The sequence below is a fragment of the Oreochromis niloticus genome, linkage group LG9 (assembly GCF_001858045.2).
Source record: "Oreochromis niloticus isolate F11D_XX linkage group LG9, O_niloticus_UMD_NMBU, whole genome shotgun sequence".
NCBI classification, from domain to species: domain Eukaryota; kingdom Metazoa; phylum Chordata; class Actinopteri; order Cichliformes; family Cichlidae; genus Oreochromis; species Oreochromis niloticus.
Window position 1 is genome coordinate 4,801,056 of NC_031974.2, and position 6,661 is coordinate 4,807,716.

General features: G+C 39.8%; 1 long non-coding RNA gene across 1 annotated transcript; it reads left to right on the top strand.

Moving 5' to 3' along the window:
• The first annotated feature begins 902 nt into the window (after positions 1 to 902).
• On the top strand, positions 903 to 1,917 carry LOC109197516 (uncharacterized). The gene is made up of 3 exons (XR_002058568.2): positions 903 to 1,152; positions 1,712 to 1,821; positions 1,897 to 1,917. It is a non-coding gene; the product is annotated as an uncharacterized LOC109197516 (long non-coding RNA).
• Positions 1,918 to 6,661: the final 4,744 nt, after the last annotated feature.

A 6,661-nucleotide genomic window follows, 5' to 3' on the forward strand; every position in this document is an offset into this window, starting at 1 on the left:
AGGTGTACTGGCAGGCGCATGACACACACAGAACAGACACGTATTTCTGTGTTGCAGGTATGGAGATGTTCTCATGTTTTGGAGATGCAGTCTTTCATTCATTGTTTTTGTAAGTACAGTGTTGTATTGCCTGTTGGATGGTGGTTATTAATATGATTGTACTGAAGTATAATGTTTGAACTATAAGCACTAGAATATTGGGTCCTGGTTATTGAATTGTATTTATCTGACTGTTTATTTGTTTTTGAATTATTTTGTTTATTGATCTTATAAGTTGTTTTTGATGATTTTTCAGTGACATATTTATTTTGTGCTTTTTGTTTTTGAGAGCTTAAGTTAATGTTTTAAAACAATTTATGTATTTGATTTATTATATTATTGTAGTGTTAATGAAGCTGCAGACACAGCTCTTTTCAGCATGGCCGGAGGAGAGGTGTACTGGCAGGCGCGTGACACACACAGAACAGACACTTATTTCTGTGTTGCAGATGTGCAGTAAAGAGCCAAAGACCTAGTACTGTCTCCTGCCTCTTACTTTCATGCCAGAACACAATGCAACAACAACAGGCGTAACACTTGAATGGGTTACACAATCAACCTCTTAAATTTCTCTAGCTAGAAATACATGTAAAAAGGACAAAAACGGTTTTCAATTTTTTTGTAGTTAGTTTTTTTGCAATTTATGTAGTTTCTTTGGACTTAATGCATAGATATTATTAAAATCTGGGCTATAATGGTTGTATTGCTGTATAGCAACTTGAAATGCTCCCAAAAATGGCTCTACAGCATGTAAAAATATAAAGATAAGCTCTGGCGGATTTGATGCTACACTGTAATCCCTAACAGTTGTTCTAGCTCATAACTAATAAGCTCATAACACTCAAATGTCGTTTTGTAGTTGAGCAAACTATAAAGTATTGAGCTCAATATTTTTTAGCTAATTTGTTTGGAACGCTCAAAAAGTTTAAGAAGCATATATTAGTGACGTTCTGGTGGGTGGAGTCTTGTCGCTCCCTCAGGAAAGCTGAGTCAGCCATCTTGAATTTACCTTGATGCGGGGAAGATTTGGCCAGCCCGTGTGGATTAAGAGTCCCCAACTTCAACCCACCACGACCACCACCTTAATTTTTTTCATCAACTGCCCTAAATTTGGTAAGTCTAACGTGTTTTTGTTTTGTTTAAATTTAATTTCGATAAGCAGTCTTTTTATTTTTTACTGGAAATATATTCGTACTTTGTGCACAGTGAATGTTTGTTATAAATAAATTCGAATCCAAGTAATTGTAATTTTAGAAGTTTTCGAATGTGACAAATACGTAATGTTATTTCAAATTACAACGGTGTAACGTTTTGGCGGTTTTCCATGGGGGACAACATTTCCCATAATGCATTGTATTCTTGCCCAGGAATTTGACGGTGGCAGTTCTAGCTCCATGCGTTTGAACTTTCTACTAAAACTTTCTACTGTCCGTTTCTACCGGTTGTCGTATTCGCCAGCAATGCACGTGCGTATTGTGAGTATACTTATTTCAATAAGTGTCGGCGTTATACAGTCAGCAGTTTACGCTATTGAGCTATGTGTGTGTGTGTGCTAGCATGAAACGAACAGTGCTAAACAACATATGTGTGTTATCATGATTAGACACATGTTTGTATTTTTTCGTAGTCTCAAATATGTGGTTGTGAGATAATCTCGAAATCCTTTTAACAGTTTAGAGGGGTATTCCACTAAGCGAGCTCTACAAGTCAAGGCTGGGCAGTGGGTCCATGAATAAACTGCCTCACTCCTGCAGGTGTCTTTCCATACTTCCCATCGTTCAAGTGAGGCTATGGACTTGTGTACGTTGTTTGTATCACCTTTACTCTCCATAAAAATTAATGTTTTTTTTTTTCCAGGAACCAAAAGATGGCTGCTGCATGTGCTGCGTGTGTATGTTGAACGAGACACCGCCCTGAAACTTACTCTACTTGAGCGACCAAAGTCAGTGGAGGAGCTGAAAGAAATAATTCAATAGAGGTTCAAGCCAAGACTGAATGGGGACTTTAGCCTTCACTATGTCCTCATGGACACAACCTATGCCCTATGTCGCCAAGAAATTGTTGGAGCTGTTGGAGCTCCACGAGTGAGAGACGTCGTGGACAGATGGCCAGGCCTACTTATGGAGTCACAGGTAAAAAATAAAATATAAAATATGTGTATATATGTATGTATATATACGTGTACGTGTGTGTGTGTGTGTATATGTCTGTCTGTGTTACGGCCCTGGGCCTTGGAGGGAGCGAGACTGCCCTTTTGTCTATGCAAATCGAAGTGTGCTAGGACTTGTGGAGGATTGGCTGCTGGGAGTCCTGTGCCAGCCTTCTTTTATGCAGATCACAGTGTGCCAGACCTCGCGGATGATTGGCTGCCTGGAGATCCCATTGCCACTCCAAGACCAATTGACTGGCTAATTGTCTGCACCTGGGAGTATAAAAGGCTGAAGATCCTTCACTCTATGGGGAACTGCTGCTCTGAAGTGAACACGCAGTGGCCTCCTCGTCTGCTTTGCATGTGAAGCTCGTTTGTTAAACATTTTGAACATCAATGTCATGTTTCAGTACTGTAGTCCGTGTTTGCCATATAAACATGTTAAAGTTATACCACTCCCGACCCCAACCAAAACCCACTGAGAGCTGTGCTCCTGTGGCCGTCTTCAGTCACTCAGAGGTAGAAAGCACAGACGAGGCTGATGGTTTAAAACTGAACTACTCCAGTTGTTCTAAGCCCCACTTGCGTAACTCTGAAGTGTTAAAATCATTCCGGAGTCAGCTTGATCACCTGTCTTCCGAGCAACAAGAAGACGTAGCTAGTTTGGTCCATGAGTACCCCTGTTTATTTGGCGATGTGCCAACACGGACTACAGTACTGAAACATGACATTGATGTTCAAAATGCAAAGCCCATCAAACAACACCCTTATCGTGTAAATCCCACCAAACGTTTGTTGATGAAGCAAGAAACTGAGTACCTGCTACAACATGGTTTGGCAGAGCCCAGTCAGAGCCCCTGGATCTCACCATGCTTGCTAGAAGCGAAGCCAGATGGTTCACCTCGTTTTATCACTGACTTCCGCAAAGTAAACGCCGTTACTGTCCCTGACTCTTACCCACTCCCTAGAATTCAGTTCTCCATTCCTGACACTCCAATATGTAGAGGAGCTCAGTTTTTGGTTTCATACCACTTGTCAGACTGTCTTGGATATTGTTGCCCCTCTAAAAAGCAGGCATCCTAAGACTAAGTTTGAACCTTGGTTGAATGATGAAACCCGTGCTGCGAGGCGTGAATGTCGTAGGGCTGAGCGGAGATGGAAAAAAGATAACTTACAGGTTTCTTTACAAAATTTAAAAGAGCGCTGGGCCTTATATCAGCTTACAATAAAAGAAGCAAAGCGTAAATACTTTGCAAACATTATTATGGTGAATTATCAGAAACCGCATATATTGTTTAAGTCAATTGAGACAATTTTAACCCCTCCCTCTGCTCTTAGTTTTGAGCCTTCATATGAAATGTGTGAAAAGTTTCTGCACTTCTTTATAAACAAGGTAGCCTCGGCTAGGGGGCGGATTATTTTGCCCACATCTGACCCCTCCGATCTTACAATTTGCTCAGCTGTCTTTCAACAGTTTGAGTCGGTTACTCTTGCTCAGCTACAGGAGGTGGTGGATCATTTAAAGCCTGTAGGCTCACCTTGTGATCCTATCCCTCCCTGTTTTCTGAAAGAAGTTTTTTCTACTATAGGTCCAACTATTTTAACCATTTTAAATAGCAGCCTTACCTCAGGTATGGTTCCGAAGAATTTCAAAGATGCAATTGTGCAACCACTTCTTAAGAAACCTGCGCTAGATACAAACGCTGTTGAAAATTTTAGACCAATATCTAAGCTGTCCTTTTTATCTAAAGTCTTGGAAAAATTGTATATGACCAGTTGATCCCATACTTGAATGCACAAAAAGTTCAGGAGATTTTTCTATCTGGTTTTAAAGCAATGCATAGCACTGAATCAACCAGATCGGGTTGGTTGTAAGGTCTAGTTTCTTTCATCTGAGGCAGCTGGCCAGAATTAAGCACTTTCTTGTGAGACAGCAATTTGAAACAGTAATCCATGCTTTTGTAACTGTTCGGCTGGATTACTGTAATTCTCTTTATTTTGGGGTGAGTTCATCTTCTGTTTCTTGACTGCAGCTAGTTAAGAATGCTGCTGCATGCCTTTTAACTGGCACTCGTAGATGCGAGCATATCACCCCAGTTTTATATTCACTTCATTGGTTGCCCGTGCATTTTAGGATCCATTTTAAGCTGCTTTTATTTGTTTTTAAATGTTAGTCCAATGCTGCCCCTCTGTATCTCTCTGAGCTTCTTCATCCATACATACCTTCCCGGTCCCTCAGGTCGGCAGACCAGCTCCTCCTGAGTGTGTCCAGCACTAATTATAAGCTCAGAGGGGAACGGGCGTTTGCTGTGGCAGCACCAAAATTGTGGAATGAGTTGCCTTTACATGTTAGACAGGCACCTTCCTTATCTGTTTTTAAATCACGTCTTAAAACATATTTATTTACCTTGGCTTTTAGCACAGCAGGACTTGATGTCTCTTAATATGTTTCTTATTAATTATATTATTTCTAATTTTAAGATATTTTATATGTAATTTAAACTGTTTTATATTTGTAGCACTTTGGCCAACATTGTTGGATGTAAAGTGCGTTATAAATAAAGATGCTATGCTATGCTATAAACATAAAACACCACAATCAAACATACAGCACAAATCTAATTAAAAGCTAGTCTAAATAAAAGAGATGATGTTTAAAAGAATAAATACAATCAAGGCAATGTAGAGATGGAGGGAGAGAATTCCACAACCTGGGGGCCACCGCTCTAAAAGCTCTATCACCTCTATCACCTCTAGTTTTAAAACGCATTTGGGGAACTACCAACAGGCTTTTATTAGATGATCTCAGGGTGCGAGAGGGAGTGTAAGGTTCTAAGAGATCAGAAATATAGGCAGGAGCATCATGATTCAAACCTTTAAAAGTCAGTACTAAGATTTTAAAATGAATTCCACAATGTACTGGAAGCCAGTGTAATGAGCATAACACTGGTATAATGTGCTCTCTTTTTCGTGTCTTTGTTAAAAGCCTTGCAGCAGCATTCTGGACTAACTGGAGACGGTCAAGATTGTTTTTGCTCAAACAAATAAAAAGACTGTTACAATAATCTAAGCAAGAAAAAATAAAAGCATGAACAATTATTTCTAACTCAGATTTAGACAAAAAGTTCGCAGTTTGGAGAGATTTCTTAGCTGAAAAGGGCAGTTCCTAATTAACTGTCTAGAGTGTTGCTCTAGAGACATGGCAGAATGAAAAACAACGCAGAGATACCTGAGGCTCAGGTGAACAAATGATCCAACAGAACCAAGATGCTCTTTGATTATAGATATCTGGTTGTCAGAGGCAATAATAATCAGCAACACCTTTTCTTACAAGATCTAACTAATTATTTTAACATTCTGGGTGTTAAGTCAAATTGTTGTGTGTTGTCATTGTGTTTCTTAAATTTGTAAAGTCTTAGTTCAAACTATAGGATCAAAGACATTCCTTTGTCTGACCCCCTCCCCAGCCTCTCGAGGTTCTGGGAGGAGGCTGTAGTGTTTTATCACAAGCACATCCCTTGTGAAGATTCTGTTTGTTGTTTGGTAAACTTCTTGCCCTTTTATGGCTTCACTGTGTTGTGTATGGTGAACCACTACAGGAATTGAACCATATATTGGGTGTGGGGGAGATTACCCCCTTTATGACCAAGGATGTTGTGATCAGGAAGTCATGCACACAGAGAGACGCACACACTCACTCATGTACATGTACACACACACACACATTCTTGCACATGAACTTACACGTGCACACACATACACATTGCCTTGTCTTTGTAACCAAGGGGTGTTTTACGAGGGAAGGTGCTTGTGTTGTGTTGTGTATTGTAACAGTTTGTCAATAAGGCTGCGAGGAGAACTGCTCTTTCAAGGAGTTGGTCTGGAGATAGGTGAGGAGCATTTAGCTTCACACCCTGATTCTGACCAAGCTTCCCTCAGTAGCGAGTAAAAGACCGGTTGAAGGTGTTTGTGTCTTTGTGTCTTGTTTTCATTCTTCATGAGGAATAAGTCTCTAAACTAGCGGGGCCTGTGGAAACACAGACTGAACACTGGATATAAGAACTGCTCCAATCACCTTTTTTCCAGTTGTTGAACCAGTACCTGCAACAAACAAACTTTATTTTTTCTCAAAATTGTCAGGCTATGATGAGAAAATGCACCTCTGAATATGATAATGACTTTGAATAAAATAGCGATTTATTGTTTTTGCTGCAAGTTATTAACAGTAGTTTTAAACAAATTTTAAATACACTGAGATGACATACCGAGACAAAAACTATGTCATTGTCCATATACTTGTAAGTAACTGTTTGTGTTAATGGATCAAAATCCAGTCATTAAGAGAAAGGTTTTACCGCAAAGATGACAAAACTGAATGTTAGAAACGTTATATATAGCTTCACACATGACACACCTCCAGCATTTGCATAACAGGTTATTAAAACACAGACAGAGATCAGCTTGCAGACGCCA